The sequence below is a fragment of the Giraffa tippelskirchi genome, chromosome 6, assembly GCF_054371585.1.
Source record: "Giraffa tippelskirchi isolate mGirTip1 chromosome 6, T2T-mGirTip1v1.2.pri, whole genome shotgun sequence".
NCBI classification, from domain to species: domain Eukaryota; kingdom Metazoa; phylum Chordata; class Mammalia; order Artiodactyla; family Giraffidae; genus Giraffa; species Giraffa tippelskirchi.
This window is the reverse complement of record NC_137280.1, coordinates 13,492,056-13,517,912: the sequence shown is the minus strand read 5'-3', so window position 1 is coordinate 13,517,912 and position 25,857 is coordinate 13,492,056. Positions and strand designations below refer to the sequence as shown.

The following is a 25,857-nucleotide window of genomic DNA, read 5'->3' as shown; positions in this document are numbered from 1 at the left end:
ACCAACCATACGCCAGTTACTCTGGAACACACTTTCACACTCTTCCCACAATTTCAGTTCCACCAACACACAGATGATTTGACAGACAAACAGTATGCGGTGTCTTCAAAAAGACAATTCAAATCTCTGCCGCTGCAATTACACAACCCTGGTGTCTGGGGTTGGGAGTGCTATGAGATTGCCAGGGCTGGCACCCCTCCTGAACAGGGAAATCTCATCTGAAAACCAGAGGAAAGGCTTTGGAAAGAAACGGGTGGGGTCCACAGGAGATTTCTGGGCTATGCTCACCCCGCCTTCCCAATGGTCACATCTCCTGCCCTTCTGAATGGAGCCGAGCCTCCAGCACGAGGAACCCAGCTCTTCAGGATGAGTCTGATTTTCTACAGTCTAGAGAGTAACAGAACAGAACATGCTTTTCAGACTCATTAGCAGCCCAGGTGAGAAGCCACTAGGTGAGTCCCTTCCCTGGAAAGTTAGGCTTCCTTAGATGATTCCAGCTAACATTGCATTAGCACTTGCCTGTGTGTGCCAGGCACTGTTTAAAGCACTTCCGCATCTTAGCTTCTTGCACTGACGAGGTAGGGATGTTTATCCCAACTTCGGGCACAGAGATTGGGTAGCCTCAGCTTCGAATGCACTGCAGGGTCTGCCCCGGGACCAGCCCACCCCGCTGCCATGTGGAATCAGATTCTTCAGCCCTTTTGCAAACTGGGGACTCAGCCCACTCTCGTAGAACTTTGTTGTTACCGAGTGAACACAGGGCCTGTATTCTCCCATCTGTTATTTGCTTTATATCCTACAATGGTTTCGCAGTAGGATTTCGTGTTTTCATCTTCCTTGCTCATTCTAAAGCACATTCCAGTCCTGTTTGTGTTTCTCCCACCTTACAATACCACCCATTCTTTTACCTACTCTTCTCTAGCTACTGCTCTATCTCTTCCCTTTATAGCCAGTCCTCTTGGGAGTTTCCTGTCTTGCCATCTCTGTTTCCTCACTTCCGGCTCACTGTTCAGTCTACATTACCTCCACTGTTTCCCTGAAATTGCAGCCTTTCTGGGTGGTAACTCCAGTGGGTTTAAGGGTGTCTTCCTGGGACATCAGACCTGGTTGACCATCCGTCTTTCTTGAAAGACTCACCCGTTGCCTCCTGTTAGGTGATCCGTCTCCAGGTTTGCTCCCCTCCCTGGCTGCTCCTTTTCAGTCTTCTCTGTATAGTCCTCTTCCTCTGCTCTCCTTGCTGTCCTCAGCCCTCCCCTCTCCTGGGCTCTCTCACCCGTTCCTGGCCTCGCCCTTTACCCTTCCTTCTCCCCCAACTCTCGCAGCATCACTAGCCCACCTGCCTTCTCCAGTCCCCCTGCCACTCCTCTGGCTGAGCCCCTGTCCTGCTCGTCTGGTCCACCTGCCTGCTCCGGCTTCACCTCTCCAATCCACATTGTCAAAGCTTCTGCCAGAGTGACCTTTGCAGCCACAAAAGGGGTAATCTTTCTCTTCTCCATGAGTCTTTGAATGACTTCCCTTTGCTATGAGATGTCCCTACTCCTTATCAGAATGTACAGGAAAGGCCTGTTAGGATCATGCCCACAATTGCCTTTTTGGCTTCATTTTTCATGATCTCTCCTGCATCCTGTGTTCCAAACCATCAAACTTCTCTCAGTTCCTTGCTGTGTCACACTCTCACAGTTTCCACTTTTTCCCACATATGGTCTTTATTACATGAAGCACCCCACTCCCATGCTCATGTCTTCCAGGTGACTTCTAGGTAAGTTACTGGCTTAAAGGTCACCTGTTCTTGAAAGCCTTCCTAGACCTCCTGAGCCTAGACCCAGTGCTCCTTCTCTGTGTCCCTACAGTGCCCTGGATGCCAGTCAGGACACTTTTTTTGTAGCTGTCTCTGTGTATCTATGTCTGCTAGTAAACATAAGCTCCAGAAGTAGGCACTGTTTGTATCTTGACTTTCATTCGACTTTAACTCCTACCATAATGTTTACCCTGGAGAAGGAAATGGCAACCCACTCCAGTATTCTTGCCTGGGAGGTCCTGTGGACAGAGGAGTCTGGTGGACTGATGTCTATGGGGTCGCAAAGAGTTGGACATGACTGAGCAACTGAGCACATAATGTTTACCGATGCGAAGAGCAGACTCATTGGAAAAGACCCTGATGTTGGGAAAGATTAGAGGCAGGAGAAGGGGACGACAGGATGAGATGATTGGATGGCATCATCGACTCAATGGACGTGAGTTTGAGCAGACTCTGGGAGATAGTGAAGGACAGGGAAGCCTGGCGTGCTGCAGTCCATGGGGATGCAAAGAGTTGGTGATGACTTAGTGACAGAACAACAACAATAATAGTGTTTAGTGAACAAATTAAACAATTTAAAATAGCATTAAACGTTTTTGAATGAACAAGCACGCTTTGTAGGGGCGAGGAGGTGAGGAGAGAGTGAAGCAGCCTAGCCTGGTGGAGGGATGACCAGAAGGGCAGAATTAAGGAAGCTTGGGAAGGTAATATTCCTGAGTACCCCTGCTCGCATTGTCCAGTGTTTAAAATGAAGGATTTTTCTGGAGTCAAATAAAGACAAAGAGAATTGAAAGAGAAGATTCTTTCATCCAGCTTGTCTTTCAGGAAGATGTCTGGGAGACTGCCCAGAGTCTGTGAGGAAACAGACCAGGTGCTGGTTTGTTTTGAGAGAGAGGGGGAGGGAACAGAGCAAAGAAAACCTGGAGGGCTGTAAGGCCCCCTCTCTTGTCCTGGTCAGGATATTTGCCGAATTAAGCTAGCTGTTTCTGTGTGTCCCTTGGAGAGTGAGCAGCCTGTGCGGACGGGGTGAGGAGCTATGTCACTTGGTGCCTCTCCGCATGCCCGCAGCACTGAATTCTTTAACACGCGCTCTGAAATGCAACTCAAGCTCTCGACTGACTGGGGAGTGATGAAACCTGGTCTGAAGCAATTTATCGTTTCAAGATGATGGCAGGAGGAAGACAGTTCTGGCTAGAAGTGGAGCGGATCCTTTTGAGCAAAGGATATAAAAAAAGAGATTCTGCATAGCAGCTGGCCCCCTGGAATGGTAGCCACAGACATTTGAGGTACATTTGCCATGTAGGGGTCCTGGGATGCCCCCATTACCCTAGAAGTCCCTGAAAGCCAGGATGGGGGCTATCACCCTCCACTGGGAAGGTTATAATAATTCACAAGAGAGAATAGTTGCTGAAGGGTAAAGTGGTGGGGAAAGCATCATAGAGATATTGGCATATGCCAGGTCTTGAAGATGTAACTTCTAGGAGGGAAAAAGACAGGGCATTCCATGCAAGCATTTCCCCCATAATGTGGGAAAAGGCAAGGAGCAGGACATGAGCGGGGTATGCCCAGGGAATACCGATTAGAACGGCTGCTTGGCTGGAGAGGTGAGCTCCCGTCATAGAATACTGGAAGTGAAGACAGGACAAAAATACCCTGCAGTGTTCTACAGGTAAGATCAATGGCTCATTTACCCAGCTTCAAAAGGCTGCAAATAGCTATTTTTTATGTTGGAAAAGAAATCCAATAATTTGTATCACTTGGCGCTATGAATCTGATAAAAAGCCTTTCCTGAAGACTGTAACAAATGGTCATGGGAGCCCTGCATTCAAGCTGCAGTATTGTAATACACGGCCAGTAGAGTCGGATCATATTGATTTTGTTGGGCATCTCGGGCTGTGTGTACAGAATCCCCAGAGCCCCTGCCTTGCTCACTGGGTTCCATTTTCTCCTGTTTTGTACAGATGTAGACAGCCAGCTCTAAGAAAGGCTGCACTGGTGTGTGCAAAGCCCATCGAGGCACAGCTGCAGTCCTTAAGAAGCTCAAGTGGGACAGAGATAAGATGCTCTAATGATTCAGGGCCACGTGTCAAAGAAAAGCATGAACGAGGACACGAAAAGAAGAGATGGATGTGGAGCAACTGGAACTGTCGTCCACAGCTGGCAGGAATGTTATTCAGCTGCTAAGTTGTGTCTGACTCCTTACGACCCCATGGACTGCAGCACACCAGGCTTCCCTGTCCTTCATTATCTCCCAGAATTTGTTCAATTTCATGTCCATTGAGTCGCTGATGCCAACTGACCATCTCTTCCTCTGCCACCCTCTTCTCCTCCTGCCTTCAACCTTTCCCAGCATCAGGGTCTCTTCCAAGGAGTCAGCTCTTCGCATCAGGTGTGGATATAAAGAATGGGAAATGGTAAAACCATTTAGGAAAATAGTTAGGCAGCTTCTTCCAAAGTTAAACACAGCTCCACTCCTAGATATTTCCCTAAAGAGGAAAACATATGTAGCCACATAAAACATTTGTATAAGAATATATTGTAAATAAACTAGACCCTTATAAAAAATAAAATAAAAAGAATGTACCTAGTAGCTTTATGCATAAATAAAAAAAAAAAGCCCTGAAGAAAGCTAAATGTGCACTTAACAAGAAAACGGATAAACAAACTGTGGATGGAAAGTGCTCATCAGTAGAAAATAATGAACCACTGACAACTGCAACAACATGGATGAACCTCAAACACATGATAGTGCTTAAGTGTGACATAATTCCTCGTGCTTATTCCACTTATACAAAGTTCAGGCACAGGCAAAACTGCCCTTGGACAATAGAAATCAGAATAGTGGTTGTCCCTGGGGATGAGGCGAGGTTGGGAGTTCTCTGGAAAGGAGAATGAAGAACCTGTCTGGAAATGCTGTATCTTATCTTTGGGTGGTGGTTACCAAGGTACTCACGATGATCGAAACTTATCAAAGTGAGTGCATTTTACTGTATGTCAATTCTATTTCAGTAAAAAAGGTATGGAACAAGAAAGGAGCTGGGTAAAGGACAGCACGGTTGCATGGAGCCGCTGCCTTGAGCAGCTTCAGAGAGAAGACGGAGGACGAGGTGAAGCTGTGATGGGTGTGGTGCGTGAGTGCTCCCAGTGGATGTCCTCACGTCTCAGTACAGCCGGAGGAGAGACCCTGGGTGAAAGGGACAAAGGGCGAGGGCTGGGGCTTGAGGAGCACAGACAAAGCTCAGAACAGGATGCTGCAGAGAACTAGGAAGGGGGTTTTCCTGAGACGAATGGACACATTTTGAGAGTTACGCATCATGGATTGCCAATGGAGATCATTGGCCAGGCTGGGGACTGGCAGGGCATGGAGGATGAAAACAGACGGTGCTCACTGAGAGCACACTCCAGCTGGGTCGTGGCTAGAGGATAAGGATGAGATAGCGCAAGGCCAGTGGAGATGGCAGAGGGTCAAGGTTCTGGCTGTCAGGAAGAAGAGGAGCAAGTCCAGGAGGCATAAGACATCTGACTGGTGGCTCAGACAGTAAAGAATCTGCCTGCAGTGTAGGAGACCCAGGTTTGATCCCTGGGTCAGGGAGATCCCCTGGAGGAGGAAATGGCAACCCACTCCAGTATTCTTGCCTGGGGAACCCTCTGGACAGAGGAGCCTGGTGGGCTACAGTCATGAGGTCACAAAGAGTCAGACACGACTGAGCAACTAAGCCCACAAGGCCGTGTTGATCAGTGAAGGTGGTTTTCCGATTCACGATGTCTGAAGGAGAGCAGTTCTGAATGATGGGTGGGTTGAATGGTGATGACACAGCCTTAGAAGTTGGGAGTCAACAAGGACGATGGTGGAAGACACACAGAAAGGGAGCCCGAGACAAAGGCTGAAGTCCTTGCAAATGCGGTGGCACATCCCCGGTTATAAGTTCCTCTCTCTCCCCAGGTGAAGTGGAAGTTGACCTGAGCTTGGGTTACAGAGTATTGCTTTAAATAATAAGCAATTGGCTATACTTAACTCTTTCTATTCTATGAAGATGAAAATGCATCAGGGTATGTTTTAAAGTTGATTTTAATCAAGTCTCTAGGAGTAACACAAAGTGGTTTTTATTCTCATTTTACAAATGAGGAAAGGAGACTTCACACAAGGCTTCCTGCTGACTAGGGTAGGATGTGCACACACAAAAGTAATTGCTGAAGTCACCAGACTATGCAGAAAGGGACTGCCCTTCAAAAAGGGCACAAAATGGCATAGGTTTCAATGTTTGAAAAGAACTGTACTGTATGTTTTGACACTTCAAAAGTAAAATTTATGGGAAGAAATAAGTTGTTCTGTTCTTATTCATCTTTCCAGATCTTTTATTGATTTTTTTTTATTGGAATAATTCCTTCAAGCCCTTAAAAATCAAAATTCTTATTTAGAGACTCCCAGACTCCTACATCGAGAAATATATTCCAAAGGCCAGTGGGGGCTTTTTGGTATATCATGAATCAGAAGGAAATGGCAGCAGAATTGTTTCTACTGCTTATTAACTGTGTAATCTCTTGACAAAATATTGCATCTTTGTGCTTCGAGTTCCTCATGGGGAAATTATGCAAGTAAAAGAGCTATACAAGGTTGGGATTTTTAATACTCTAAGAAAACTGAATCATTAGTGAGCCCTTAAACAGAATTAGCAACAACAAGAAAGTCAATTTTGACCTGAAACAGCATTCTGGCAAGGTATTCTTAATCAGGGATCTTCTAGAAATGAGTGCCGATTAATAAGATAAGAGTCCCCAGGCCCTCCCACCCCCACAGCTACTTCCCCATCAGCATCAGTACCCACATGCTCTGTCTTCCTGCCTGTTACCAAAGGAGAATCATTCAGGCTTATGTTGTTGTTCAGTTACCCAATCATGTCCGACTCGTTGCGACCCCATGGATGGCAGCATGCCAGGCCTCCCCGTCTCTCACCGTCTCCCGAAGTTTGCCCAGGTCCATGTCCATTGCATCGGTGATGCCATCCATCCATCTCATCCTCTGATGCCTCTTCTGCTTCCGCCCTCAATCAAGGGGTGTGGGCTACAGGCCCTTTCCCTGTGCCACCAACTTATGGTGTAGAACTCCAGAGTCAAGCATTCTAAACCTGAACCTAGTTTTCCAGGTTCTGATGAAATGTGTATTTGTCAGTATCATGGAAAAAAAAAACATTTTTATCCTATAGTTTGTTAGCTTGATACAGAAATGTTACATATTGAAAATATATGCTGATTCCTTCTTTGATCTTATCCCAACCTCTCATATGCTGGGGTTGCCGAGGCTCAGTCTCAATGCGTCTTCTCTTCTCTACACACTCCCTATGATCCACCCATGGCTAGACTGCTGATGATTCCCAAATGGTTTCTCCAGCCCACACCTCTTTCTTAGTTTCATACTCTTTACTTGACATTTCCACTTGGATGCCTAACAGGCATCTCAAATGTGCACACGTACCAAAATAAACTCCTGTCTTCTTTCCCAAATCCATTCTAGTCACAGCCTTCCACATTCCACTTTATGCCAACTCCCTCTTCCAACTGCTGAGGCCAAAAACCTTGCAGCCTTTTGGAATCACCTTTTACTCTTGCAATCTGTCAGGAAACCATGCTGATTTTACATTTAAAATATACCCAAAATATGACCATTTCTCACTACTTCTGCTGCCACACCCTGGTCCAAGCTCCAATCACCTCTTGTCTGGACTACTGCAATCGCCTTCTCATAGGTCTCTCTTTTGGTCTATTCTCAATACAAATACCAGTGTGATACCATCTCAATATGACAGATCATGTCATTTTGCTCAAGAGCCTGCAATGGTTTCCCCATGTCACTCTGAGTAAAAGTGAAAATCAATAACATTCTCCAAAGCCCTATGTTCTCTAGACCATGATACCTTTGGACCACTCCCTCCTTTGCTCATTCAGCCTTAGCCACTCAGGTCTCTGTGAAGGTCCAGGAACATGTCACATGGATTCCTGAATCAGTATGTTGCTCTGGCTGTTCAATCCGCTGGGAGGTTTCCCTCTCAGTTATCTGCTTAACTAGCATTTGCAGCTCTTTCAAGTCTGTGTGAATCTCACCTTCTCATTAATACTGACCCTGACCACCGTGTTAAATATCACAACCTGTCTCCATCCACCTAATTCCCCACACTCTTCTCTACTTTTATCCCACACCACTTACTATCTTCCAACATTCTATAGTTTACTTAATATTTCTCTTTCCTACATCATCATGGAAATGTTATACATCTGTACTGTCCAATACAGTAGCCACCCGCCATATGTGGCTATTAAGCACTTCAAATGTACTTAGAATTGAATTTTAAATTTTACTTAATGTTAACTATTCTAAATTTATATTTTATTTAAGTCGTCACATGTGGCTTGTGGCTAGCATCAGGAACAGCTCCAGAATCTGAGTACCATGAGACCGGAAACTTGGCTTCATTCACCAAGGTCACCTAAATACCCAGCAGAGTGCATGACATACAGTAGGTACTCGATAAAACTGTGCTAATGAATGTATGATCAAAGTCCAAGGCCAGCTTTTCCAAGACCTGGCAGTCTATCACTGGACAAGAGATAGAGGCAGAATCCAGAACTCAGGAAGCCCACTTCCCCAGCAGACCAAATAAAGATCCACAAGTCAAGGCAAGGGCTGTCTGTAAGGAAGGGCCCTGTAAGTACAGTCTAGGCAAGGGTTTTCTGCAAGCAAGGGCCCTCTAAGTATGCACAGTGTCTCACACATATAAATTAGGAAAACAAACAGTCCCTCCTGCACAGAATCCAATCTCCAATCTCTACCAACGTGTAACCAACTCAGCTCATTTGTGGCCATCATCAGAATTCAAGGCAGAGGCTCCCAACAGGCATGGTCTTGCAGAGAAAGGTTAATACGAATGGGTAAAGCACGGCACCATCCCAACAGTGAGGAATACAAAGGCAAGTATCAGCAGCGCTGATGAAAATGCTGAGGTCATGGAATATAAGGTTTTATGCAATTGCATCTTGGAAACCAAGCAGAATTACGGAAGAGTTGTGGAAATTTATGTGAATTTGGTAGAATGAACATACCATGCAGGAAATTAAATAACCATTGTGTGAATGGTATTTTAAAAGCTATTTTGGAGATGAAGTAGAGAATCAGTCTTACAATACCAAATCAAGATTTTCAAATTGTTTCCTTCCAAAATCTTATTTTGAAGATCCATAAGATCAGTGCTTTCAGTATTACTAAGGTAGTGAAGAAGTTAAAAGTGCTTCACTAAGCTACAACAATACTAAGGATCAGGTAATATTTTCCTTGTGTTATCTGACTAGCTCCTTAGGTTCCTACTAAAAGAAGTAGATTTTTATGTATCTAGTTTTTACTTTAAAATACTTTAGCATATGTTTATACACCCATGTTCATAGCAGCATTACTTACAGTAGCCAAAAGGTGGAACCAATTCAAATGTTCACTGAGTGAACATTTTGATAAACAAATAATAAAACATGGTATATACATACAATGAAATATTATTCATCCTTAAAAAGGAAGTGAAATTCTGACACATGCTACAACATGAAGACATTATGCTAAGTAAAATAATGCAGGAAAAACATTGTATGATTCCACATATATGAGAAATGTAGAATGGTCACATTCATAGAGACAAAGGGGAATGGTTATTTCTACTTTGGGAAGGGGAATTACTGTTAATATTGTTTTCTGGGTATAGAGCTCAAAGTTTTAGTTTGAGAAGATGAAAAAGTTCTGGAGATGAAGGGCATGGTGATGGGTAACAATGCGAATGTACTTAATGCCACAGAAGAGTACACTTAAAATTGGTTAAAAGGGTGAGTTTTCTGTTAAGCATGTTTTACTACTGAACAAAGACAGACAAAAATTATCAGCATGTGCCGTGTGATACTGTGTGGCCATTCCTCAGGTTAAGCTACAACTGGGTGCTGGAACGTGCTGCACTCTAATAAAGAAAGCACAGTGCGGGCTGGTCTTTCCCGTTAGCTCCTACAGGGGTCTGTTTTCTGTGTCTCAAATCACAAGCAGTGCTGTGCCAATTATTATACCAAAAGTCAGAAATGGTTCTTTTAATTGATGAAATTAGTAGTCGGTGATGCAGCATGATGAGTGTTAGCAATGTGCTCTTATTATTGAAATTTAAATACTACATTATATTCAGATGTGGACTGGCAGAAATTATTTGAGACCATCCCCATACTTGCTCCATCTGGCATAAGAATGACCTGGTAGTGAAGCTGTCACTAAGTAGGGAATTCTTACCTCAAAATTTCTTCAGGGGCTACCATGATTTACCAAGAAGAACCTAAGGGTCACAGATGGCCAAATCAGCCCAGGTCAGGTCACAGTCACACACACAGAGGCCAGAGGAAAATTATAGTGTCAAAGGACACAGGAAACCAAACTGTGAAGACTTGAATTATTAATCCTGGGAAAAGACAGTGGGTTGCTTAGTTTACATCCCTCCCTGATTTTAGAGACAAAAAATTGGGGCTCAGAAATGTTGAGTGATCTTTGTTAAGTGTTGAGTGATCTTCCTAAGAGTGAATGAATTTCATCAGCAGAAACTAAAAGGGAGACATTTGATGTCATCCTTATTGAAGAGCTACCAGTTATTGAGCAATTAACACATGCGGGGCACACTATTAGGAGGTTCACCATATGATTGCTAATTTTCACAAAATCCCTGCAAAGTGAACTACTGTTCTCAGTTTTTAGAGGAGGGGCTGAAGTTCAGAGTGGTCATGCCAGCAGTTGTGGTCAGCGCCACGTTCACAGCCCCAGCGCACACAGCATTTCTCACAATTGTGGGCAACCTGAGCAGGCGGGGAGTCCTGGGGACAACACCTCTGGATCAGTACTTGGCCAATGAAGAAAGCTTCCCCCTCCCAGGTTAGGTATCTCTCAGGTAAGTGCTACACTGTCTCCCAGAACCCAAAGCGCACCCAGTGGCCCACAGGAGTAACCTGCCCAAGAGCATGCTGCTTGTTAACTTTCTTCCATTCTTAGACTCATTTCCTCGCTGCCCATCAGTGCTTCTGGGATCACCTTTCAAATAAACTACTGGTCTCAAATCCCTGCGTCAAGGATGTTCTGGGGGCAATCACATAATTTTCCAAGGTAACCCAGCCAGCCACCAGGTTGCAGAGTTGGATGGTGAACCCAGGTCTATCTATGCCTGAGGATCACGCTGCTCTTCTACAAACTTAATTACGGCTTCCCTAATAACTCAGCTGGTAAAGAATCCTCCTGCAATGTGGGAGACACTGGTTTGATTCCTGGGTTGGGAAGATCCCCTGGGGAAGGGAAAGGCTACCCACTTCAGTATTCTGGCCTGGAGAATTCCATGGACAGTCCATGGGATTGCAAAGAGTTGGACACGACTGAGTGACTTGCACTTCACTATTCCTGAGTAAGTAGAGATAAGGTAGAAGGAGACAATGGATGTTTCAGAAAAAGCTCTTGAGATTTCTAAATGATGTGTTTGGTTAGTCTCAAGTACTCATGTCCTCTGAGTTTCTACTCACCACTCTGCCTCATAAGAGACATGAAGCAATGGTGTTCAGAAATCTGATCCATGTGGGAAGTTGAAAAATGGCTCCCAAAGATGTCCACAATTCTGGACCCCCAAACCTGTGAATGTTCTTTTATTTATTGGTTAATTTTATCTCATTTTATTTGTTTGGCTGGGTCAGGTCTTAGTTGCAGTTTGTGGGACTTTTGTTGTGGCCTGCAAGCTACTCTCTGGTTGTGGCATGCAGGCTCCTGAGTGCAGGCTCAGTAGCTGCAGAACATGAGCTGAGTTGCCCCATGGCATGTGGGATATCAGTTCCCCAATCAGGGATCAAATCCACGTTCCCTGCATTGGAAGGTGGATGCTTAACTACTGGACCACCAGGGAAGCCCCTGAATGTCTATATGACAAAAGGGAAATTTGCAGATGTGACTAAATTAAGAATCTTGACTTGGGAAGATTATTCTGGATTATCTGGGTATATACAATGTAATCACAAGGGTCCTTATAAGAGGGACTTAGAAGGAGTCAGAGAAGGTGATAATGGAGTGGGGAAGGCAGAGATCGGAATGATGCACTCTGAGAATGGAGGGAGGGGCCACAAGGTATCAATACCGGGAGACAAAAAACACAAGGAAATGGGTTTTCACTCATATTCTCTAGAAGGAACCATCCCTGCTAACACCTTATCTGTAGTCCCATGAAACTGATTTCTGACTTGCAACCCTCAAGACTGTAAGAGAACAAATTTGTGTTGTTTTCAGCCAAGTTTGTGGTGGTCTATTACAGGAGTGACAGGAAGCTGACACAGTTAGCTAAACATTACCAGCGATAACGATAATATAATAATAGATAGTATTTGGACTTCCCTGGTGGCTCAGTGGTAAAGACTCACCTGCCAGTGCAAGAAACATAAGAGGTGTGAGTTTGATCCCTGGGCCAGGAAGATCCCCTGGAGGAGTGCATGGCAGCCCGCTCCAGTATTCTTGTGTGGAGAATCCCATGGGCAGAGGAGCCTGGTGGCTACAGTCCATGGGGTCTCCAATAATTGGACACAACTGAGCGACTAAACCACCACCAGATAACGTTTATTCCTAGTGATAATAGTTAAATAATAATAGATAATGTTTATTCAGCCCTAACCGTGTCTAGGCATAGTTCTGGGAACTTTATTAGACCATCTGACCTCTAGTCCTCATAAAAATAGTGAGGAACTATTTCTAATTTCCGCATTTTAGAGATGAGGAAGCTGAGACTTAGGTTCAGAACTTGCCTCAAGTCACAAGCTAATACCTGAACTCAGGTTTTTCTGACCCCAAACCACATTTCTAAGAAAATTTCCAAAATCTGAATCCTCAACACTGAGAGTAAAAGGAGGTGAGTGAAAGCACACTGACTGTCAGTGTTGCACAGCAGCCGCCTTGCCTTCCATTGTATGACGAACAAAAGAGAAACAGCACCATACACAGCCTTCCTCGGACACAAATCGCTCTGGTCCTCAACTGATTCTCCCAGCACTGAACCTCTTTCCTGTTCCTCTCCATGTTTCTGGAAAGGGGCTGCTGCTGCTGCTGCTAAGTCGCTTCAGTCGTGTCCAACTCTGTGCGACCCCATAGACGGCAGCCCACCAGGCTCCCCCGTCTCTGGGATTCTCCAGGCAAGAACACTGGAGTGGGTTGCCATTTCCTTCTCCAGTGCATGAAAGGGAAAAATGAAAGTGAAGTTGCTCAGTCGTGTCCGACTCTTAGCGACCCCATGGACTGTAGCCTACCAGGCTCCTCCATCCATGGGATTTTCCAGGCAAGAGTACTGGAGCGCGGTGCCATTGCCTTCTCCAGGAAAGGGGCAGCTTAACCCAAACACACTGCTGGTTGGACAAGGGTAATTTAGTAATTAGGTGTTTTGGTTTCTAAGGTATTCTTATCTCTTAGCTTCTATCAGAATTGAGCTAACAAGAAATTCTCCAGGAGCTTTCTTGAAATCAGGAGTAGCTTTGAACACCCAGAATGAAACACATCCTTTTTAGTTTGTTTTTTTCAGTTTGAGTGCTTTTTCATTTTAAAAACAAACAAAAATCTCAAGGGATCACATTTTAAAAGGGAGCAGGATTTGTCTGGTTCACATAGCTTCACCTTGTCTAAGTTTCAGTTCAGTTCAGTTCAGTTCAGTCACTCAGTCGTGTCCGACTCTTTGCGACCCCATGAATTGCAACACGCCAGGCCTCCCTATCCATCACCAACTCCCGGAGTCTACCCAAACCCATGTCCATCAAGTCGGTGATGCCATCCAGCCATCTCATCCTCTGTCGTCCCCTTCTCCTCCTGCCCCCAATCCTTCCCAGCATCAGGGTCTTTTCCAATGAGTCAACTCTTCGCGTGAGGTGGCCAAAGTATTGGAGTTTCAGCTTCAACATCAGTCCTCCCAATGAACATCCAGGACTGATCTCCTTTAAAATGGACTGGTTGGATATTCTTGCAGTCCAAGGGACTCTCAAGAGTCTTCTCCAACACCACAGTTCAAAAGCATCAATTCTTTGGCACTCAGCTTTCTTCACTGTCCAACTCTCACATCCATACATGATCACTGGAAAAACCATAGCCTTGACTAGACAGACCTTTGTTGGCAAAGTAATGTCTCTGCTTTTTAATATGCTATCTAGGTTGGTCATAACCTTCCTTCTAAGGAGAAAGTGTCTTTTAATTTCATGGCTGCAATCACCATCAGCAGTGATTTTGGAGCCCAAATAAATAAAGTCTGACACTGTTTCCACTGTTTCCCCATCTATTTCCCATGAAGTGATGGGCCCAGATGCCATGATCTTAGTTTTCTGAATGTTGAGCTTTAAGCCAGCTTTTTCACTCTCCTCTTTCACTTTCATCAAGAGGCTCTTTAGTTCTTCTTCACTTTCTGCCATAAGGGTGGTGTCATCTGCATATCTGAGGTTATTGATATTTCTCCCAGCAATCTTGATTCCAGCTTGTGCTTCTTCCATCCCAGCGTTTCTCATGATATACTCTGCATAGAAGTTAAATAAACAGGGTGACAATATACAGCCTTGACGTACTCCTTTTCCTACTTGGAACCAGTCTGTTGTTGCATGTCCAGTTCTAACTGTTGCTTCCTGACCTGCATACAGGTTTCTCAAGAGACAGGTCAGGAGGTCTGGTATGCCCATGTCTTTCAGAATTTTCCACAGTTTATTGTGATCCACACAGTCAAAGGCTTTGGCATAGTCAATAAAGCAGAAATAGATGTTTTTCTGCAACTCTCTTGCTTTTTCAGTGATCCAGCAGATGTTAGCAATTTGATCTCTGGCTCCTCTGCCTTTTCTAAACCCAGCTTGAACATCTGGAAGTTCACGGTTCACGTATTGCTGAAACCTGGCTTGGAGAATTTTGAGCATTACTTTACCAGTGTGTGACATGAGTGCAACTGTGCGGTAGTTCAAGCATTCTTTGGCATTGCCTTTCTTTGGGATTGGAATGAAAACTGACCTTTTCCAGTTTACAATACTGTATATGCTTCCAGAGCAGGAAATGGTGTCATTATAACTTTTCTCTCTTAAGCACTCAATATAAGGTGAGTTATAAGTAAACCGAAGTGGGTTGGGGGTGGTGGCGTCACTAGTCCAATAAATAAATAAAGAAGAACCAAATAAATGAAGAAAGCAAGATGTGGGAAGGGAAGTTGAGAGCGGACTTTCGTATCAGTCCTGAATCTATGCATTTTAATCATATGCGCTTATACACTTCTGGGCCATTAACAGTGATAAAGGGGGTTCTTTATCTGCAACTTTGTGAAGCCATCCCTCACTCCAGGATAGTAAGTAGTTTTCCTTTTGCCTGTGTCAGCTCTGACCTAGTGGTGTGTTAGCCACTCAGTCATGTCCGTATCTTTGCAACCCCATGGACTGGGGCTGGCCAGGTTCTTCTGTCCATGGGATTCTCCAGGCAAGAATACTGGAGCAGGTTGCCATCTCCTTCTCCAAGTGGTACTGGCTTCTAGAACCCTATATGGCAAAAAGAACTGATGGCCAAACCAAGACTCAGCTGGGAAGAATGTGTGATTGATTAGTGATGTCTGCTTTGAACTAAGAATAAGAGAGGAGTGCTGTGGATTTGTGGAAAACTGCCACACAGCTAACGGTGGGCAGAGCTTACTGTAAGGCGGTGCCATCATCTGAAACTGGCTCTACGCTATGAATATGTAGTTTTCACTTCTGTTTCTTCAATAGTTTCTTTCATTCACAACCACTGATCTTACTTTTTGCTTCTAGGCATACTTGGAAACAATGACTTTAATTTGAAAATGTATTTGAAAAGAAGTTTAAATCAATGTTTGTCAAGTTCTCTAAAGATAAGGAATGCTATACATGCACAAAAACATCAGTAACAATCAAGCTTTGTTTAACATTCTTAAACAATACAAGTGTGCTTGGGTTTTATTCTAATCAAGTTCCTTCACTGACTCAGTGAATCAATGGATCTTTACTTCCCACATATAACTTCATAAAATGAATATATCCAATTCATAGTAATTTAAATTAATTACACAAATTTAACTTTACAGTCACTTTTAAAGTTTACTTAGGAATCTTAAAAGACTTTTCTCACTTGTCCTATTTTGAAATTATTCAATAAGAAGTCAATAGATTTCATCTTTTTACGTATTTCTTCCCAGGAACACATCCTAGGCCATTCTATGAACCATTTTTTCCCATTCTAAGAGAACCCCCACAATCAAAAGGTCACCCAGAACATTATTTTCATCAATAATAACAAAAATAATGCCATCTCTTAAATAGTTCAAGTTTACAACTTTTCACCTGTTGTATCACCTTGATTTTTATTTAATATATCTTTTAGTATTATCCCCAAATTATAGATCTTAAATTAGGTTATTGAATAAAGGGCAGAACTAGATAGAAACTCAAATGGTGTGACAAAGTCCATACTTGCATGCCCGGTCTGCCTGGTTTCTATCACATCACCATGTGATTCTCTGACCTGAGTTAAGCCTATTTCCCCACTGCACTGTGATCATTCCCTCTTCTCTGCTCCTCTCTTCTCGTCTCCTGGCTCGGTTTGCCCATCTGACTCTCCTCCATCCACTCCAAGTCTATAACTCCTCATGGCTCTGCTCAATCCCATCTTCGTGGATTGCTGCTATTCTTGCTGAGCTCCTTCAGCTCCCTCCATGTTGTCTCATCTCCATTCATTTAACAAATACGCCTAAAGGAGCCACTACACGCCAAGTCCTACTTAGGCTCTAGGGATTCAGCGGTGGATAAGGCTGCTTCTCACGGATTTCCAACTGGGGTTCCTGCTTCTAGGGTCCACCTCTGGGTTTTAAGCTTCTTTACAACAGTAGCCATGGTTGTGTCTTCTCTGTGCCTATGAAAGAGCAACGTAACTTCACTGCTGTACAGCTTATCACTAATAAAGTGTTGTCCTGGTCGTGTGAGTATATAGCCAGCTCATGTCAGAGGACTGGACAAGTAACCTCACTTGAGATACCAGCTCACTCCATTCTCTAATAATTTTCTAACTCTGGGGAATCTACAATACTGTTGAGTAAGTGACTTTAGAAAGTCTTGAGGAGGATGTTGCCTGGAGATGCTTCCCTGTCCATGCTAAAGCAAAATCCAAAATATTCATTCCTCAGAGATACGTCTGGGAAGTTCTACAAAACTTGGGAACAACAGTTTAAGAGGTTTTGAATCATTATGCCTCATTAACATGTTCTTCCCTCCTTTGATCTTTTCTGTGAGGATAACTAGAATTACTCTTATAACATTTCAGGGGTGGTGAAAACAGCACTATGAGAAACCACTTGCTCAGAAAAAAAAATAACCCATATTTTAAGATTTATTATAACCAAAATGAACAAGGGTGGAATTGAACCCACCAACCAAATAAACAACAAAAAACACCACTTTCCCCTCTCAAGTATGATAGGAAGTGATCAAAGAAGTTGTTTTAGGACTTCTTCCAGAGAATTCATCTCACGAAATCTGGCATCTACAATGTTTTTAAAACTTGATTTAAAAAGATACTTGCTCGCTGTGTTAAATTAAGCTTATATTTAACAGCCTAAGGCAGTCTCCTCCACAAAATTTCCCTCTGAATTTTGTAGACACACACACACCCACACCCACACACACCCACACCCATGTCTTCCTTGCAGAATCATGAGATATCAGTGGCTGTCTCTGGGAACTGATTTGCATAAAGTCCCCTTTTTCCTTATGGGACATGAGAAGGGGAACTTGGGACTCCTGCCAACTCTTCTGTCTACCTCAGAGCAAGCTTCCTCCAGAGGCCTGTGATGCCAGCCTGGGACATCCAGAGCCACACAGAGAAGGGTGAGGGCTCTCTGTGTACCTGCGAACACGGTGGATTTGTGTCAGCTGTTGAAACAGAATCTTAGCTATAAGCAGGGGTATGGCACTGGCTTAGGCTCCCTACACTTATCTCTCAAAATGAATCCTAGGGATGTTTGCAGAAGGTTTTGAACCGTTTGAAACAAAGAATACATGGAAGAACAAGTAGGCTTTCTGTAAAGAGTTGCTGTCTAGAGCTGATGTGGAGAGGGGACTATGCCTTCTCTCTGAAGGATCTAGAAGCAGTCCAGAAAGAAGAATGTCTCTGGAGAAAGCCTTTTGGAGTTGATGTTAGAACATGACATGGTAAGGCTGGCCCCAACAGACTGAGCATCTTAAGAGCAGACACTGTCTTGTTCGTGATGGACTCACCATGACCTAGGACAGGGGCCGACTCACGGTAGAGCCTCAGTGTGTTTGAACTGAACTAAATCGGAAGCAGCTGCAGAAAACTATGATCAAGGAAAAAGTAGGGAGGGAAAAGTTGAGAAGACTGTGTTATTTGTGTATTCCCAATGTTCTTCACCAACCTATGGATATCTGAGAGTGGGGGAAGGCGACTTTGAAACTTTCAAAATATGCTTAATAACCAGAATAATGAAGAGGATAAGGACTGTGATAGAGATAATACTACATGTTCAATTTCTCTCCTGAACACAGGAAGGCTGCATTTCCCAGGTTCCTTGTATCTAGACAGGGCTATGTAACGTGCCTGGGCAACGGGATGTGGGCAGAGGTGATAGGTGCTACTTCCAGGACTTTTCTATTGGTCCAGTCGTTAAGACCCTGTGCTGCCACTGCAGAGGGTGTGGGTTCGATCCCTGATTGGGGAACTAAGATCCCACAAACCTTGCAGTGTGGGCAAAAAGAAAATCCAAAAAACTGTGTTACTTCCAGGGCCTGGCTCCAAACTCCTCTCCTGTCATCTTCCAAGTCCTTCCTTCCTTCCTCCCCTCTCCCCTACTTTCCTGTCCTCATCTCCCTCTCTCCCTGAATAGACGCAGAGGTTTCAGTGAAGGACTTCAAAGGTTTGAGGGCACAACGAGGCCAGTAGAGGGGAGGAGTCTGAGCACCCGAAGACTGTGTGGTGCACAGCGTCTCCTCCCAAACACTCACCCCCACTGGACTGTGACCTGGGGAAGAACAAAGCGTTTATTTGTTAAATCCCCGAACTGGGGCTGTTTGTTGTAGCTGCCAGCATTACAGCTCTGACTGATAAAAGGCCACTGAATTCTGTGTTGGTTATAGGGACCTGGTGTCCTCTGGTTCCTGACAAAGGGTAGGACTAGAAAATGGGGATTATAGTCATGTGCGTTGTGTATACACTGAATCACAAATGCAACTTCTAAGGCATTTTCCATATGCAAGGAATTTTCCATATGCAAGGCATCAAATAAACAGCAAGCAAGGCATTTCAAAATGACCCTTTGTGTACTCATACATTAAAAGGAGCGAGTCTAAGGCTGACATATTCACCAAGTAGTCATGTCAGAGCTGGCCACTACCGGATTCAGGAAATCAACCTTGAATGTTCATTGGAACATGATGCTGCTGCTGAAGCTCCAATACTTTGGCCACCTGATGCGAAGAACTGACCCCTTGGAAAAGATTCTGATGCTGGGACAGATTGAGGGCAGGAGGAGAAAGAGATGGCAGAGGATGAGATGGTTGGATGGCATCACTGACTCAATGGACATGAGTTTGAGCAAACTCTGGGAGATAGTGAAGGACAGGGAAGCCTGGCGTGCTGCAGTCCAAGTGGTCACAGAGTCAGACACGACTTAGTGACAGAACAACAAAAGCGTCAGGTTTCCTATGACTATTACCTATTTTCCCTAAGAAAATGCATCCAAAAAAATAGTTCTGTGTTAAACAAAAAAGGGATCAGACTCACTGAGCAAAAATCCTTGCAAGGATATCCTGAGAAATCCACAGAGTTGAAGAGCCAGGCTCACTGTGTTGCTTTCTAGGAACCAAAAACTTTTCAAGACCAGAAGCACAAGGTTCAGTTTTGAGGCCTCGGGATAGCTCAGTTTTCTCCTGGGATATTAAGATACCATTGAAAAAATAAGCTCACCTTATTGTCCAGGGAAGTAGGTACACTTAGACCAACTAATGTGCAAATGGACTGAGTTCCGGGAAGGAAGCATGCATCAGTTTAAAGCTTTTGGGGCATCCTTCCTTGCTTTCAGAAAACCCTGCGTGGCAGCGACCAAGGGATTCTGAACCAGGGGTGACTGTCTTCTGTCTCTACCCTTCCTTTCTCTGGAGGGAGAAAGACTGCTGAAGCCTCTTGCTTTTGTTTTACTCCTCTGTCATAAAGTCAAGTAATAAGAGGTGGTTGTTCTTTTCCCTGCAACCACTCTTTAAATGCCATCCACTCTTCACCCCTGGTCATCTTCACCCACTAGGACCCAACTTTTCAGGAGCATACCAGATGCCGCCTCTTCTAAAAAAGGCTTTCCTGAGTTTTCCTCAACCAGGCTTAATCTTTCTCATTACTTAATTTTCATATCATTTGTAAGTTCTACCATTTATAATATTTTTCCTAGTTGTTGTAGTATGTCTGTATATTATTTACATGTCTAGGTGATAAACTTGAGAGAAATATATTTTATTCAAAGACCTATTGGGGTGGTGCAACAGTAATTGCAGTTTTGGATTGTGACTTTAAAATCATTATAGCTAGACTCAAACACACGTTTATTAATCAAAATAGGAACCATTACAATCAACACATTTTTGCCAATGAGAAATAAGTTTGTGCATTCCTTTAATGTAAAAATCCACGCTTCAAGATTCAGTGAACTCTTGGAAAGCATTTTCTATCTCCTGCTGGTTGTGGAAGCATTTTCCTTGCAAAACATTGTTGAGATGCTTTAGGAGGTGGTAGTCAGTTGGCAAGAGGGCAGGTGAATATGGCTGATGAGGCAAAACTTGGTAGCCCAATTCGTTCAACTTTTGAAGCATTGGTGGTGTGATGTGCAGCCCAGCGTAGTCATGGAGAAAAACTGGGCCTTTTCTGTTGACCAAGTCTGGCTGCAAGTGTTGCAGTTTTTGGTGCATCTCATCAATTTGTTGAGCGTACTTCTCAGATGTAATAGTTTCATCAGGATTCAGAAAACTGCAGCGGATCAGACCACGAAACAGTGACTATGACCCTCTTTTTGGTGCAAGTTTGGCTTTGGGAAGCGCTTTGGAGCTTATTCTCAGCCCAGTCACTGAGCTGGTCATCACTGGCTGCTGTATAAAATCCACTTTTGGTCACATGTCACAATCCAATCAAGAAATTGTTCATTGCTGTTGTGTAGAATAAGAGAAGACAACACTTCAAGACAACAATTTTTTTTTTTTTTTTGATTTGCAGTCAGCTCATGAGGCACCCACTTATCGAGATTTTCCCTTTTCCTAATTGCTTCAAATGCCTAATGACTGGAGAATGGTCAACACTGAGTTCTTCGGCAACTTCTTGTGTAGTTGTAAGAAGATCAACGTCTATGATTGCTCTCAGCTGGTTGTTGTCAACTTCTGCTGGCCGGCCACTATGCTCCTCATCTCCAAGGCTCTCGTCTCCTTTGCAAAACTTCTCGAACCACCACTACACTGTATGTTCATTAGAAGTTCCTGGGCCAAATGCATGGTTGATGTTGAGAGTTGTCTTTACTGCTTTACCACCCATTTTGAATTTGAATAAGAAAATCTCTTGAATCTGCTTTTTGTCTAACATCATTTCCCTAGTCTAAAATAAATATAAAATAAACAGCAAGCAAGAAGCCAATAGCAAAAAACATAAAGAGAGAAATGCACATTAAAATGATGTATAACATAACCATATTTATTTAAGAATGTATCCTGATATCAAACAACTAAGTTCAATAATGTAAAACTGCAATTACTTTTGCACCAACCTAATAATTCAATTAGAAATTAGATATACAGTGAACATTTGAACTGAGTTTCCAGGCTTTCTCTCTCACAGAGTAGTAGGATGGACTAAGGTTATTATCAGGACATGGAAAATATTTCTCCTTTCTTTTTGTTCTCTGGACTACTATTCCATGTGTTCAAATCCCAACTTCACTATTTTCAGGTGTATCATTTGACTAAGGTAATTTCCTCTCTCATCTTTAGTTCCTTCACCCATAAAATGAAATTAACAATACATATAAAACACTTAGAAAGTGCCTAGCATATAGTAAGAACTCAATAAATGTAATCATTATCAGCATCACAAGAATTTCACTAGAAAACTATGGATGGTCTTTGTCATTTTAAATAGGGATAGCAAACTCAAATGCCTTTAGGGTCCAGGTAGGTAGTGTGAGTGAGTGAAATAAAGCAGAATGGATGAGTAAAGTGAGATGCATGAAGTTCAGAAGTAGGTGGTGAGGAAAACAAGTAGCTGATTACAACGTACATATAATAGTATGATTAATGCTGTGTTACAGGTTTACTATGAAAAGAATACACAGGAGGGGCACCAAACAGCCTTACATACTAAATGGAGGTATAATAGCAAAAGCAGCAACTATAATAACTGCCAACATTTCCTGAATGAGCATGTAAAGAAGCTATCTGAGCTAAGCCTAAAATTAGAAATTAGCCAGGAGGATTAGAAAGGAAGACAGTTAGAAGCAGAAGAAGCAGTATATAAAAGGAGGAATTGTGAAATAATTTAGCGTTTTTAAGGGACTTTGTGGGCTTCCCAGGTGGCTCAGATGGTAAAGTGTCTGCCTGCAATGAGGAAGAGCCGGGTTCTATCCCTGGGTCGGGAAGATCCCCTGGAGAAGGAAATGGCAACCCACTCCAGTACCCTTGCCTGGAAAATTCCACGGATGGAGGAGCCTGGTAGGCTACAGTCCATTGGGTGGCAAAGAGTCAGACACGACTGAGTGACTTCACTTTCACTTAAGGAACTTTGAGTAGGATATTATGGCCAGAGTGGAGGTCCATGTGGAAAACTGGTAAGAGCCCAGGCTAGATAATTTGACCGATGTCAGGTCATGAAAGACCTTATATGTCTTGCTTTCGAGTTTGCCTAGAAAGCAATGGGAAGCGCATTTTAGGAAAATAGGTAGAAACAACGTAGTAATAAGGAATTTGAGTATTGTAACTTAAAGCACAATAAACAGAGAAGAGGCTACATTCAGCAGGTGGAACTGGAGTATCTAGGGGACTGACTGAATGGACAGGGCTGACTGAGGAAGAGAGGGCCACGTCAGTACAAAGCCTGCAGGTCTGAGTGACTAGGATGACTCTGCTCTTCCTAGAGATGGGCTGCAGTGAAAGTGAGAACAGTTCAGCTTCAGACATGTGGAGTTAAGAACCTACAGGGCACTGAAAGGCTTCCCTGGTGTCTCAGGTGGTGAAGAATCCACCTGCAATGCGGGAGACCTGGGTTTGATCCCTGGGTTGGGAAGATTCCCTGGAGGGGGGCATGGCAACCCACTCCAGTATTCTTGCCTGGAGAATCCCATGGACAGAGGAGCTTGGTGGGCTACACCCCATGGGGTCACAAAGAGTCAGACATGACTGAGCGGCTAAGAACACAGGGCACCCAAGTGGTAACAGTGGCTACATGGATTTCAACACCTGGAGATACAGATTTGGGGATCTATAGAGTTATCTTCTAGGAACAGTGAACTGAATAAGAGTTTAAGGATGATACTTTATACAAACTAACTGAAGAAGCCAGTGCAAGGAGAGAAACTTAAAAAGGAAGAGGGAAAAGGAGGTGCAAAACTGGGGAAGAGAAGTGCAAAGAAATTAAGGAAGTAAAGAGCTGCAAGATGTGGACGGTGTTTGACGGTGTTTCACAGTGCTGATGCTTCAGAAGAATCATGTTAAGAAAGGACTAACGTGGCCCCCTTTGATTTCGGCAAAAGGAAGACCTTGGAGTCCTGGGAAGGGCAGTCTCGGTGGCCTGCTTCAGGTGGAACACAGTCTGTAGTGTGAAAAGGAATGAACGGGAGGACATGAGCTGGCATGCAAAGAAAAGAAAGAGCTGGAAGGTCATGGAGTCATGTAAACGTGTTCACATTTTTTTTCTTAATGCTAAAGACTTGAGAATATTTTACATTCTGAAGGGAAAGCTTTCAGGGAAGGAATAGGACTGACGCTATAGAATTTGCTGTTGTTGTTTAGTTGCTAATCAAGTCCGACTCTTTGAGACCCCATGGACTGCAGCCCGCCAGACTCCTATCCTCTGTCCATGGGATTCTCCAGGCAAGAATACTGGAGTGGGTTGCTACGCCACCCTCCAGAGGATCTTCCCGACCCAGGGATCGAACCTGTGACTCCAGCTTGGCAGGAGAATTCTTTACCACTGAGCTACCTGGGAAGCCAAAACCATTGAATAGAAACTCTAATTTTCAGTTTGAGGTGCTTGAGGGCGTACAAGGATACAGGACCCAGAATGTAGCCCAAGATAAGAGAGACATATACCCTACTGTATCCAAAAGGGAGAACGAGAAAGGATGGATATTGGATGGCTCTTTGCTGAGCGAGGGAGCAAATGGAGTGCAGGAGAATGTCAGTGGAGATCATTTGGGGGAGGAAGTGACTGAGGACGTGTCACAGAAGTATGAGGCCTCATCAAGGGTTCAGCTAAGGTTGGAGGCCTTGAGTCTACAGGGGCACCAAGTTAGTGTGTACGTGACTTTCTCAAGCAGCCCTTGGTTGTTCAGAGGCAAAGAAGGCACACGAAAGGATTGATCCAAGGTGTCCAGACATCCGGAGAAAAGCTCATGTCCATGAACTGTTTAGTGATTTCCTCAGCCTGAGATTTCATTATGAGTCAGAACAATTTGCAAACCTGCAAATCATCTGAGATTTTCCCAAAGCTGTGCTGAATACTAATTCATCTAGATAGACAGGCTAACCTGCGAGGCAACTGGAGCCTTTAAACTCCATTCTCTCTTGACACTTGAGAAATGAACGGAGAATTATGTGTCCAATTCTTAATCCTTGGAGAGCCAAGCACAAAATGTTTTATAAGAGTTATCAGAGAAGAATTTTGTTCTTTGTGGAACGCTCAATTTGAAACAAGAGAAAAAAAAAAAGGAAGAGCAAGGAGATTTTCACATACTCCAACAGTAGAAGGAGGCGCTTACTAAGGGCATTCCCTACCTTTATTTATAAAGCCTCAGACCTTACGGTGCCACAGGCTCTAGATATTGGCTATGACAAGGCTTTAAAGTAGAAGGAAAAGAAATCACAGGCCATTTGTTTCCCTCAGAGATTTCAAATTCTGATTGGTGGTTTAACCTCTCAGTAGGTTAGTCCTTACAAAGAATCCAGAAAAGAAGGGGGATCGCTGTCCTGTGCCCAGGGTACTAAACACCGAGTGAGAGTTCAGTGTCTGTAGTCGCCTCTAGCACCCTTGGGGGTCCCTTCCCACATCTCTAAGGAAGGATGCCTCTCCACCAAGTGTTTCCACAGAAGTGTCTGTTGGAGAGGAATGCACCCCTCACACCCTGACTATCTTCTATGTTTGTATGAAAATGAACATTTCATAGGCTTCAAACTGTATGATGCGGAAGATAACCGCAGCCAGCAAGAGACTTCTGACAGATTTCAAAGGTAATGGGAATTAACACAGGCTTCCCTGATAGCTCAGTTGGTAAAGAATCTGCTTGCAATGAGGGAGACCTTGATTTGATTCCTGAGTCAGGAAGATCTGCTGGAAAAGGGATAGGCTACCCACTCCAGTATTCTTGGGCTTCCCTTCTGGCTCAGCTGGTAAAGAATCTAGCTGCTATGTGGGAGACGTTGCAAATAGATTTTACTGAGTCTTCATCCTACTTATGTTCCCTTTAGTTAAAAAAATCTCCTGAAACATTAGTTGCTTTTTACCATAATTTTACTAGCCCAAAATTTCAGTATTATGTGTCAATAGCAGGTGGAATATGTATGTATGGATATGTATACACACGTACACAAATAATAAAATGGGAGGAATCATATGCCTTGTTGGTTATTGGTTCTGAGGTATTTAGGAAAACTCCGACTTGTCTGGGTGGCAAGGAGTTCAGATGGGCTTGGTATTTTATATCCACCCACCTGTCTGTCCATTGACCTGTTCCGTACTTGAGTAGACTTTGGCCTCAATTGTCTCTCTC

At 43.8% G+C, this 25,857-nt stretch overlaps 1 protein-coding gene and 1 long non-coding RNA gene across 11 annotated transcripts in view; both read right to left on the bottom strand.

Annotated features, from left to right (window-relative positions):
* CPQ (carboxypeptidase Q) overlaps positions 1–25,857 on the bottom strand; it is a 548,292-nt gene that overhangs the window by 28,742 nt on the left and 493,693 nt on the right. The window lies entirely within an intron of this gene.
* LOC145511612 (uncharacterized) lies at positions 20,996–25,729 on the bottom strand. The gene is made up of 2 exons (XR_014057993.1): positions 23,994–25,729; positions 20,996–23,185 (listed from the first exon to the last, which is right to left on the bottom strand). It is a non-coding gene; the product is annotated as an uncharacterized LOC145511612 (long non-coding RNA).